Below are 13,199 nucleotides of genomic sequence, written 5' to 3'. Positions count from 1 at the left end.
GAAAGGCATTTAGGGAAAGAAAAGGTCCTAGGAGAGAAGGAATTCATCACCATTTATTGTGTGTTTGCTATGTGTCTGGCACGATGTTAAGTGATTTCCATCCATTCCCTCATTTCATCCTCACAACAACTCCCTAAGGTATTATTATCCCCACTTTTATAGATAAGGAAGCTGAGACATAGGATGGTCTGACTCCATTGAATGTGTAATTTCTGGTGTAAAGCAACAATCACTTGGTGTGGAATTGCCTCAAGCTGAGATTGATTAAGGAGAAATGGCTGGGAACGGGTGTGTGGTCGAGTGGGGGGCAGGAGGTGGTGAGAAAGGAGCTGGTCAGGTGTTCCCTCTACACACTGTGCCTGCCAAGAGTCCCAGTGCTCTAACACTGCATAATAATTGCAGGATTAAATTCATTCATATTTCATGATCTGTGAGTTTATGTGTCTGCAAAGTGAGGTTAGAAAGTCCTCTACCATGATTTCACAAGTTAAGAACCCCCAAATCTCAGGAAGGGAACCAGGAGGCAGGCTGTTGTAGTGGAAAGAACAGAGACTTTGGACTCAGTCCAGGTTAGGAACCACAGCTGTCTTGCTTACTAACTGAAGAGCAGAGGCACTTTATTCCTGGAACTGTGGATAAGAAGCCACTGCCTCTTAAGTTGTGTTAATTGCTCCTTGAGATAACATAAAAAGCACCTGGTACTTAGTCCTCAACACACCTTTTCCTGCCCCCTCAAGGTCACTTAGTTTATTAGAATCAGGACTAAAACCCAGGTTTTGGGATTCCCACCCCAGTGCACTCTGTAGGTGAACAGCAATGGATGGGCAGTGCATTGAAGGAGGGAGAGAGGGCCCTCAGGGCTCCCAACCACGCTCAACACCAAACACACATCAAAACACAGCCTTCTGGTCTGTGCCATCAAATTTCAAAGCTGAAATAAGAAACAGCTGGTTATTTTTCAGGCTGCTGAAGAGCTGAGGTTTGAAGGAATGATGAAAAGCCCAGCTGAGATGTTTGTCATCTTCAAAGTTTTAGGTTTTGTCTCATTTCCAATAGTACATGTGTAGGTATATATGCAGGGCTCTTTCTTGGTTTACAGTATTTTACTCTGTGTGCTTTCAGACTAAAATCCACAGAACTCTAGAAAAGTTTACTTTTATTTGAAGAAAGATCTAAAATCATGAACCTGTTACAACTGCTTAATACAGTGTGTAGTTACTTACACTGGTGTTTAGTATGCTTCGTAATGTGAGAAGATATATCTTTTTTCCCCCTTTGTGCATACTAGAGTTCTGAGCTGTTCTAGATCCTCCCCCCGCCTCGCATTTTTTCTTTATTAAAAGCAAAATTCTTGCCATTTTGACACTGATGTGGTCTTCTCTGGGTAGAAAGTAAGTGCATTTTCTTCAGTAAACAATGAAGAACATGAAAGCTGTTTGCATAATGTGCAAAGCTGAGTTGTGGAGTCCCCTGTGTTCAAGATTACCCAGTGAGGGAGTCGCAGAACCCAAACTAGAAGCCTTTTGAGTCCCTTTTGAGTCCTCTTGTTATGGGGTAGGTTCTTTTGTGCTGGAACTCAGCACAGTTCCCCACTGACTTCCAAGTTAACGAAAGCTCTGTGAACCGATCAGTTGGTCTTTCTTCCTGACTCTTTCAGGCTTCTGGAGCTGCAGCCAGACTGAGCTTCTTCCCGTGTACTCAGCCTGGCTAGAGGTTTCTTACCCTGCAGCTTTGTGGACACTCTTTTCCTCTGCCTATGGTCTCCTTTTCTGCATTCTCTGGATGCCCCAGCCCTACCCATATCTCAGAGTGCAGCTCAGATGCCCGCTCTTGTTAAAAACCTAGTCTTTGGGGTCAGACCTGGTTCACAAGGGGATTCTGCTGCACTCTAGCAAAGTGATTTGGGGTAAGTCGTTTGTCACATTAGTTTCTCCCAGACTTAGTTTCTTCATTTGTAAAATGAAGACAGTAATACTTTAGGTCAGTGCTTCTCAAACATAAGTGTGCCCATCAGTGCCCTGGTGATCCTTGTTAAAATGGCAATTCTGATCCATTGGTAATGGGACAGTGCCCAAGATATGGCATTTCTTTTTTTTTTTTTAAAGTCTTTTTTATTTATTTTGAGAGAGCCAGAAACAGCACAAGTCGGGGAGGGGAGGAGAGAGAGGGAGACAGAGAATCCCAGCACGGAGCCTGACATGGGACTCGAACTCATGAAACTGTGAGCCCATGGCCTGAGCCAAAACCAAGAGTCGGACATTCTACCGACTCCCAAGAGTTGGCATTTCTAACCAGCTTCTAGGTCCTAGGAACAGCATTCTGAGTTGTAGGGCTTTGAAGGAATGTTGAGAGAATAAAATGAAATAATGCATGAAAAATGCTTAATGTGGTGTCCTTCAAATATTTGTGCTTAGTAAATGGTAGCTGTTGCTGTTTTTGTTACTTTCTGTTACTATTGGCTGATTTCCCTAGCTGGAGGTCACATTTATAGGCTTTAAACAAAGGCTTTCCCTCTTATGGCAGCTGAGTAATTTTTCACATATACTGTGGTTTTGTGTTTTTTTAGGGGGTTGTTTTTTGGGGTAGAGATACCTTTGTCTCCTACCAGACTTGAGGATAGGATCTTTGTCTTATTCCTGATTTGCTCACAGTGTTCACCACACAGTCTTATACATTGTAAGTGTGGACTACGTACTTGGGTTTTATTTACTTATTTTTTTATTCCATAGGGATCTATGTCACAGAAGGAATTCTGTGGCTAATAGTCTCAGCTATTCTAATGTACCAGATAATGATGATGGTGATTACTCATTTATTTGGTAAATGTTTATTGAGCACCTATGACGGGCAAGACAGAGTTCCAGGCATAATACAAAGCAATGATATAAAGTTTCTGCCCTTATGAGACTTGTTCAGGAGAGGTACACAATAAAGAAAAGCACATTATTTAGAAAAAGATAAGCTCCTTGAGGGCAGAGAGTGTGTCTAATTCATCACAGTGAATTTCCTCATGGTAGGTATTCAGACACTGAGTCACCTGGCCAGTCTACATCTGCATACACCCTCTGGCGTTTCACACGGGTAGTCCTTGTGGTGTAACGCTGCACTCCCTCGTGTCCCTCCCACCCACCCCACAAATCCCCTCACAGAAGCCTAGGTGAAATATATAGATGTTACTAAAGGTTTTAGTCCTGACCCCACCTTGCCTGCCCATCATGACGCACAGCAAACTGGCCAGTATTCACCCCCGATTTTTGCTGACTCCTATTCCATTTCATGCCCTTTAGGTGTTAGGCTGGCGAGGACTTGGTCATCAGACTTCTCTCTCTTTCTCTCTAGTGATCTCATCCCATCCCGTGACTTTAAATGTCATTCAGGTCTCTGTTCAAATGTCACTTCCTCAGAGACCTTCCTTGACAACGCTATCTAAAATGGCACATGTGCATGCATACCCCTTAGCCTGCTTTATTTCTCCTTATAGCATTTATGCTTTTGTTATTTGTTAAGTTTATTTATTTTGAGAGGGACAGAGAGAGAGCGCAAGCCAGGGAAAGGCAGAGAGAGAGAGGACAGAGGATCCAAAGCAGGCTCTGTGCTGAGAGGCTCCCCAGTGTTATTATTTTTAAAATGTATTGTCTGTCTCTAAAGGTAGGGACTCTGTCTTGTTTATTCCTTGTTAGTACTTAAAATAATGTCTAGCACAACAGTAAACAATCTATGACTATTTGTTGAATAAACGATTATTTGTCTTTGGAAATTCTCAAAATCCTCATGAGGTGTTGCAGGACAGCCATCATTAGCCTGTTTACAGATGAGGAAATAGGCTCAGAGAAGTTAAAGTATTTGTCTCAAAATCACAGGGCTGGGAAGCAGTAGAGCTTGCTTGCTGAGAACCAAGTCTTAAGGGACTCACCTCCCAGGAGGGCGGCCTCTGCCCACCCACTGAGGCTGGAGACAGCAGGTGGCCCAGAGGGTTAGGAGGGTGCCACACAGAAGCCCTAAGTTCTCACACTCTTGGGAACACACAAACAAAGGGAAACAGCTTGAGCCCTACCACAGGACCTGCTCCCTCCTATCCCAAACAAGTGCCCACTGTCGTTTCTCCAGCTCCTTACAGGCTCACACTCCAGGTGCATGAGCCCTGGGGGACACTTGTTACTTTTAATTCCATAGCTCAGAGGCCCCAGTGGCAAAAATGAAGGGCAAAACTTGAATACCTTTTTTTTTTGTTGTTACCTGGTTATGGAAATCCCTATTGCTGCATGAATCCCCATGGATTAGTGTAAAGATACAGTAAATAAAGCCAAATGGAACAACAGGGAATGGGACAGTTGAATAAAAGGAAATACTCTTTGAGTTCAGAGGGGTTCTGAGGGTAGAATTGTCAGCCTCATTCTAGATTCAGCCCGTGAGGATTGCTAGCATTGAGGACATGGCCAAGTTTGGAGGAAGGCAAGTGCTGAAGGGTAGAAAATCCCCTGCTGGCATGTCTTCCTTCCCTTGACGGGCCTGCTACGAGACCCTTAGCTTTCCACTATTGGGTAGGCTTCTTGGAATCCTGAGCAAACTGAAGTCCCAATAGTTTCTCTGGCAGGCACCTTTGCCCCAAATCCCCTGGAGACCCTCACATCATCCTAAGGGAAAGAAATTGTCATTTTATATTTGCAAAGTTGTGAGTTTCTGCCCTCACCGTTCTACCTGGCATACCTCTGCTGGATGAATCTCCTTGAAATATAGCTCTGATCAGGCCACTCCCCTCCTGAGCAACCTACACTAAACAGAGTACAAGCTTCCAAGTTTGGCATCCAAGGCCTATGCCAAACATGCAACATGTAAAAGAGACCAGAATTCCAGTGGTCCCGGGGTAACAGAACTGAGACTAACTGAGGAAGTAACTAAGAGCTAGATTTTGGCTCAGTTGTAGGAAATACGCTGAAGTTGCTACAGACAAGCCATGGAATGGGCAATCTCATGGTGTCCAAGGGCTTCATACTAGTGCCCTTTAGAGTTTCACATGCTCTATCAGTCGAGAAGGGCTAGGTTATACTATAGTAACAGTCCCCAGATTCTTAGTGCCTTAACCCAAAACAAAGGATTATATTTTATAAATGGTATGCGTCTATTTTGGGTCAGCATGGGGATTCTGCTTATCCTACCAGAGTAGCCATCATCGCAAATGTTGCCAGTTGCTATGCCAGAGAAAAACAGAGCTCTGGATGATCTTGCATAGTCGAGAAGTAGCACATACCTCTTCTCCGCAAAACTCATTGATTGGGACACATGGGTGGATCAGTCGGTTGAGCATCCAACTCTTGATTTCAGCTAAGGACATGATCCCAGGGTTGTGGAATCGAGCCCCACATGGGGCTCTGTGCTGAGTGTGGAGCCTACTTGGGATTCTCTCTCCTCTCTCTGCCCCACTCCCCAACTAATATATTCTCTCTCTCTCTCTCTCTCTCTGTCTCTGTCTCTCTAAAAAACAAAAAAACTCATTGATTAATACTAGCTATGTGGCCCCACCCAACCATAGGAAGGACCGGTGCAATCCTATCAAGTGCCCAGGAGGGGAAACTGGGAATAGCTGGTGAAAAGCACTGATTACCAACACAAGGTGCATTGGATCTTATTCATTCTTACAGCTGTCCTTTGGGGGTAGTATCAAGGTCTCCAATTTATATATGAGGAAACTGTAGCCCAGGGTATTAAGTGACTTGCTCAAGGTTTCATACAACACGGTCCAGGTCTTCTGACTTCAAGATGATACAAGGAGGGCCGTATCACCCAGAAGGTTAAAAGTTGAGGAGAGCCATTCATTGAGGATGCTGCACCAAAGTTTGGAATAGGGGCCCTTTTTATGCATTCACCAGGAAGCCTGATAAGCATGCAGATAATTGGTTCCACTCCAAAGATTCTCATTCTGAAGATGCGAAGTGGAGCTAGGAACAGGCCCCGGGTGATTTTGAGGTAGGTGGTCAAGAGTCACATTTTAAGAACCACTGTTATGGGAAGTCTCACCAAGTCTGGTTTAAAAATGTTTTTTCTTAATGTTCTGCTTAAGATTCTCTCTCTCCCTCTGCCCCTCTCCTGGCTCATGCTCTCTCTTTGTCTCTCAAAAAAATAAAAGATGTTCTTTCCTTTTGAGCTCTGTAAGCTGCAGTACTCCAATTCTTTCTATCCTAGGTTGTCCATTTTCTATCACTTTTTTCTCATCCCAGTATCCCCCACACTCCATAAGGGCTATATTGACAAAACAAAGGAACCAAGGAATAAAAGGGATTTTTATTATTTAATTTTTTTTTTAATTTTTTTTTTTTCCAAACGTTTATTTATTTTTGGGACAGAGAGAGACAGAGCATGAACGGGGGAGGGGCAGAGAGAGGGGGAGACACAGAATCGGAAACAGGCTCCAGGCTCCGAGCCATCAGCCCAGAGCCTGACACGGGGCTCGAACTCACGGACCGCGAGATCGTGACCTGGTTGAAGTCGGACGCTTAACCGACTGCGCCACCCAGGCGCCCCTATTTAATTTTTTTATTCACCGTGGAACTTTAAGAATTTCTACACGGGAGTTTCTGTATGGATACAGGAAACTTGAATGGAGAGGGAAGGTCTTTGAAACTGGGTTTACATAGTAAATTTACGTAAGTTTAAAAAAATAAATTAACTAAAAATTGGGGTGGGGGCATGATGGAAATTGACCTCTGCTTATTCGTTTACTTAAAAACACTATTATTAAGCATGTAGTTTGTGCAGGTATTCGATAGTATGTTTGGTTCTTGCTGTAGTCTCTATAATGCAGTTGTGGTGACCCAGTGTATTGCTTATTGATGGACTGCTATGGTAACTGGGAAAACTCATCTGGGATAGAAGTTGACAGTGCTGGGTGCTGTGAGATGTCACATGGGGCATACATATGGTAGGTTGGCTGTTATATAATGAACAAGGTTCAAGGCAGCAGTGAGGTAAGATGTGGTTATCAGGGTGAGTAGTTGTAATTTGGGTATAGTGACCATTAGCAATGGGTCCCAGAGGAGACCCTACCGGGCAGATCTACAAAAGGCCATATGGGAGGAGTTGCGGCAAGATGGCGGCTTAGGAGGACACTGGGCTCACCGCACGTCCTGCTGATCACTTAGATTCCATCTACACCTGCCTAAATAACCCAGAAAACCGCCAGAGGATTAGCAGAACAGAGTCACCGGAGCCAAACGCAGACGAGAGGCCCACGGAAGAGGGTAGGAAGGGCGGCGAGGCGGTGCGCGCTCCAAGGACTGGCGGGAGGGAGCCAGGGCGGAGGGGCGGCTCGCCGGCCAAGCAGAGCCCCCGAGTCTGGCTTGCAAAAGCGGAGGGGCCGGGCGGACTGTGTTCCGACAGCAAGCGTGACTTAGCGTCTGGGAGGTCATAAATTAACAGCTCTGCTCGGAAAGCGGGAAGGCTGGAGGACAAAGGGAAGGAGAGCTGCTGAGCCCCCTGACAACAGAGCTCAGTTTGGTGGGGAACAAAGGCGCTCGCCAGCGCCATCTCCCCCGCCCATCCCCCAGCCGAAATCCCAAAGGGAACCGGTTCCTGCCAGGGAACTTGCTCGCTCCGCGCAAACACCCAACTCTGCGCTTCTGCGGAGCCAAACCTCCGGCAGTGGATCTGACTCCCTCCCGCTGCCACAGGGCCCCTCCTGAAGTGGATCACCTAAGGAGAAGCGATCTAAGCCTGTCCCTCCTGCCCCCGAGCACCTTGCCTACCCACCCCAGCTAATACGCCAGATCCCCAGCATCACAAGCCTGGCAGGGTGCAAGTAGCCCAGACGAGCCACACCACCCTACAGTGAATCCCACCCCTAGGAGAGGGGAAGAGAAGGCACACACCAGTCTGACTGTGGCCCCAGCGGTGGGCTGGGGGCAGACATCAGGTCTGACTGCGGCCCCGCCCACCAACTCCAGTTATACACCACAGCACAGGGGAAGTGCCCTGCAGGTCCTCACCACGCCAGGGACTATCCAAAATGACCAAGCGGAAGAACTCCCCTCAGAAGAATCTCCAGGAAATAACAACAGCTAATGAGCTGATCAAAAAGGATTTAAATAATATAACAGAAAGTGAATTTAGAATAATAGTCATAAAATTAATCGCTGGGCTTGAAAACAGTATACAGGACAGCAGAGAATCTCTTGCTACAGAGATCAAGGGACTAAGGAACAGTCACGAGGAGCTGAAAAACACTTTAAACGAAATGCATAACAAAATGGAAACCACCACAGCTCGGCTTGAAGAGGCAGAGGAGAGAATAGGTGAACTAGAAGATAAAGTTATGGAAAAAGAGGAAGCTGAGAAAAAGAGTGATAAAAAAATCCAGGAGTATGAGGGGAAAATTAGAGAATTAAGTGATACACTAAAAAGAAATAATATACGCATAATTGGTATCCCACAGGAGGAAGAGAGAGGGAAAGGTGCTGAAGGGGTACTTGAAGAAATCATAGCTGAGAACTTCCCTGAACTGGGGAAGGAAAAAGGCATTGAAATCCAAGAGGCACAGAGAACTCCCTTCAGACGTAACTTGAATCGATCTTCTGCACGACATATCATAGTGAAACTGGCAAAATACAAGGATAAAGAGAAAATTCTGAAAGCAGCAAGGGGTAAACGTGCCCTCACATATAAAGGGAGACCTATAAGACTCGTGACTGATCTCTCTTTTGAAACTTGGCAGGCCAGAAAGAATTGGCACGAGATTTTCAGGGTGCTAGACAGAAAAAATATGCAGCCAAGAATCCTTTATCCAGCAAGTCTGTCATTTAGAATAGAAGGAGAGATAAAGGTCTTCCCAAACAAACAAAAACTGAAGGAATTTGTCACCACTAAACCAGCCCTACAAGAGATCCTAAGGGGGACCCTGTGAGACAAAGTCCCAGAGACATCACTATAAGCATAAAACATACAGACATCACAATGACTCTAAACCCGTATCTTTCTATAATAACACTGAATGTAAATGGATTAAATGCGCCAACCAAAAGACATAGGGTATCAGAATGGATAAAAAAACAAGACCCATCTATTTGCTTCTACAAGAGACTCATTTTAGACCTGAGGACACCTTTAGATTGAGAGTGAGGGGATGGAGAACTATTTATCATGCGACTGGAAGCCAAAAGAAAGCTGGAGTAGCCATACTTATATCAGACAAACTAGACTTTAAATTAAAGGCTGTAACAAGAGATGAAGAAGGACATTATATAATAGTTACAGGGTCTATCCATCAGGAAGAGCTAACAATTATAAATGTCTATGCACCGAATACCGGAGCCCCCAAATATATAAAACAATTACTCATAAACATAAGCAACCTTATTGATAAGAATGTGGTAATTGCAGGGGACTTTAATACACCACTTACAGACATGGATAGATCATCTAGACACACGGTCAATAAAGAAACAAGGGCCCTGAATGAGACATTGGATCAGATGGACTTGACAGATATATTTAGAACTCTGCATCCCAAAGCAACAGAATATACTTTCTTCTCGAGTGCACATGGAACATTCTCCAAGATAGATCATATACTGGGTCACAAAACAGCCCTTCATAAGTTTACAAGAATTGAAATTATACCATGCTTACTTTCAGACCACAATGCTATGAAGCTTGAAATCAACCACAGAAAAAAGTCTGGAAAACCTCCAAAAGCATGGAGGTTAAAGAACACCCTACTAACGAATGAGTGGGTCAACCAGGCAATTAGAGAAGAAATTAAAAAATATATGGAAACAAACGAAAATGAAAATACAAAAGGCCATATGGGAGTCTCTCACCTGGAAGTCTATACAGGTTAGGTCCCTTAAGGTTAGCTGATCCACTCTCAAACAGCTATCAGAGTTGTCCCTAGTGGAAGGAAAGAACATCATGGATAAGGCATGTCAGAAAGTACATGTCAGAAAGTACACAGTGTATGGTGCTTCCAGGAAGAACACCATACAGTTCTAATCAGAGAAGCTAATAACTTGGGAAGTGGGAGGTAGAGACAAAGAACAAGGAGCATAAGAGATAAGTCAAAGCTCTTAATGATCAAAAGATGCTCCTTCAAGGGGCGCCTGGGTGGCTCAGTTGGTTGAGTGTCGGACTCTTGATTTCAACTCAGGTCATGATATCATGGTTCGTGAGATCAAGCCTACACTGGGCTCCACGCTGATGGTGCAGGATTCTGTTTCTCTTTCGTGCCCCTCTCTCCTGTGCACCACAAGGCAAAACTCTTGGTTTTCTGCTCAGGTCATGGTCTCACGGTTTGTGAGTTCGAGCCCTGTATTGGACTCTGCTCTGACAGTGTGGAACCTGCTTGGGATTCTCTCTCTCCGTCTCTCTGCACCCCCCCTCCTCTCAAAATAGATAAACTTTAAAAAAAGAAGAAGATAACCCTTTGGGAAGAAATACTTGGGTGGTTGATAATTTACATGCTTTCATATAGGAACTTGTTAAAATGAGGATAATAGTGTTCTTCTGATGATTTTACATTGAAGTGCAAAATAATAAAGAAAAAACAGGCGAAGCAAAGACAGCTTAAAAAGTATTATAAATGAGCTCCTTCTAATAGGGAGCTAAAAAATTGAAAAAGATAAATGTAAACCATATGGGACACAGACGATTAGAGGGGCATCTAGTATTTGGGAGAAGGAGGCTGTATCTGAGCTAGTCACAAGAAAGGGACTGTGTGAAGGGTCAAGACCAGCTAGAAGCAATGTGATAGATGAAGTCACTGAATTCAGAGAACCCTGTACAGGTCACCAAGACCTAATGGGAAAACAGCAAAATAATTTTGTTGTTGTTATCTTTTTTTTTTTTTAATGTTTATTTATTTCTGAGACAGAGAGCATGAATGGAGGAGGGGCCGAGAGAGAGGGAGACACAGAATGGGAAGCAGGCTTCAGGCTCTGAGCTGTCAGCACAGAGCCCAACACAGGGCTTGAACCCATGAACCATGAGATCATGCCTGAGCCAAAATGGGACGTTTAACCGACTAAGCCACCCAGACACCCCTATTGTTATCTTATGAATGAAGTGAGCCAAAAACAGTTGGAAGAGAGGGCCTAATTGAGACTGAACTACATCTAACCCACTCAGAGTGGCCCTGGCATCAGAGCTCCTTCTTCATGCAAATGACATCATAATGAGAAGAGCAACATTTAAATTGGGAAATGAGTAATTAGAGGCAGAGCCACCTAAGGTCTGGGAAGAAGTTTGAGAGGGATGTGGAATGCAAAGATAGGAAGTCGTGAGGGAAAGAAGGAGTTCTGTGAGAGTTAAATATATATAGAAGGGTTAACTTAATCTTACCAAAAGTTCTGCTGACCTGTTTCTTTTCCCATTGACTCTGGTCAAGTCAGTTATGGGTAATAATAAATCATGTAGTTATCTCCTCTGGTTTACTTATTGTCATCATTTCCTGTAAGAACCCAGAACCTGGGAAAAACCAGTCTCACTCTTGTTGTATCTGGGGAGAGTGGACCTGGTTTTAGAGTATCCTGTCTAATATCCTGTCTAGTATCCTAAACTAGGTATCCTGTTGCTTAGAATGATTTTCTTGTCTGTTCTGTTGCCCTGAATAGCTGGAGTAGAAAAGAGGGTCAGACCAGGTATTGAGCCTTCTGAAGTCAAAGTATCCAGTCCCTATCCCCAAAGAACCCCTCAATCTAATAGAGGAAATAGAAGTCTACTGAGAGGCCTTAGAAACAGGGTGGAAGTAAACATCATTAATACCCTGGTTGTGGTCTTGAAATAGTGCTTCCATTTAAAGATACGAGGATACGGGTACCTGGGTGACTCAGTTGGTTAAGCATCTGATCATGATCTCGCATCGCAGTTCATGGGTTTGAGCCCGTGTCAGGCTCTGTGCTGACAGCTCAGAGCCTGAAGCCTGCTTCAGATTCTGTGTCTCCCTCTCACTGCCCCTCCTCTCTGTCTCTCTGTCTCACTCTCTCTCAAAAATAAATAAACATTTTAAAAATATTTAAAAAAGAAAGATACCAGGACAGAAATAAACTCAACTGATTTTTGTCAAAAGTGCAAAAGCAATTCAATGGAGAAAGGATAGTCTTTTCCACAAACAGTGCTGGAACAGTTGGACAACCATAGGCCAAAAAACAAAAAACAACAAAAACAAAAAACCCAAACCTTCAACCTAAGCCTTACACTTTAATTGAAAATTAAATCAAAATGGATCACAGACCTAAATGTAAAAACTAATATTATAAAGTATTTAGGAAAAGCACAGGAGAAAGTCTTCAGGATTCAGAGCTAGGTGAAGTGTTCTTAGACTTGACACCAGAAGCACATTTCATAAAAGGAAAAGTGTGAGAAGCATAGTGCTAGTGTGGTGCTGTCATAAGGATTAACAAATAGATCCATGAAACAATAAATCACCCAGAAATAGACCCACACTGTTGTCATTTGATTTTTGACAAAGGCACCAAAACAAACCAACTGGGGAGAGGAGGTTCTTTTCAGCAAATGGTGTTGGAATAACTGAATACTCACATAAAAAATTAATTTCAATCACTACCTCGTACCATAGCAAAAATTAATTCATGATGGATCATAGATCAAAATGTAAAAATTAAAACCACAAAACTTTTAGAATATGGGGGAATATCTTCATGACATGGGAATTAGCAAAGGCTTCTCAGTTAAAAGGAATCATTTTAAAAAGGTGAGGAGTGCCTGGGTGGCTCAGTTGGTTGAGCATCCAACTCTTGGTTTCAGCTCAGGTCATGATCCCAGAGAGAGGATTGTCTCTCTCTCCCTCTGCCCCCTCCCCAACTCATGCTCACATTCTGTCTTTCTCTCAAATAATTAAAAAATAAAATTAAAAAGGTGAATTAGACTTCATCAAAATTTAAAACTTCTCATCAAATGATACCCTTAAGAAAATGAAAAGATAAGCTACAGACTGGGAGAAAATATTCACAAAACATGTCTGGCAAAGATTACATTAAAAAGTCCTATAATTGAATAATAAAAAAAAAACCAACTAGAAAAAAAATAAATGTTAAGACACTTCTAAAAGGAGATTTATGAATGGCAGTAAGTACATGAAAAAGTGCTCAACATCATTAGTCATGAGGGAAGTGAGAATTAAAACCAAAATGAGATGCCATTACATCCCCCCAGAATGATAGAATTAGACCAACAACCATAAATGGTAGTGAAGT

The 13,199-nt window shown here is 43.4% G+C and overlaps 1 protein-coding gene across 2 annotated transcripts in view; it reads left to right on the top strand.

The window, feature by feature from the left end:
• Window positions 1–13,199, top strand: part of FBXO10 (F-box protein 10) — a 57,831-nt gene that overhangs the window by 9,324 nt on the left and 35,308 nt on the right. The window lies entirely within an intron of this gene.

The sequence above is a fragment of the Prionailurus bengalensis genome, chromosome D4, assembly GCF_016509475.1.
Source record: "Prionailurus bengalensis isolate Pbe53 chromosome D4, Fcat_Pben_1.1_paternal_pri, whole genome shotgun sequence".
In the NCBI taxonomy this organism is placed as follows: Eukaryota; Metazoa; Chordata; class Mammalia; order Carnivora; family Felidae; genus Prionailurus; species Prionailurus bengalensis.
The sequence above is the reverse complement of the archived record's forward strand: the minus strand, read 5'-3'. Positions and strand labels throughout refer to the sequence as shown.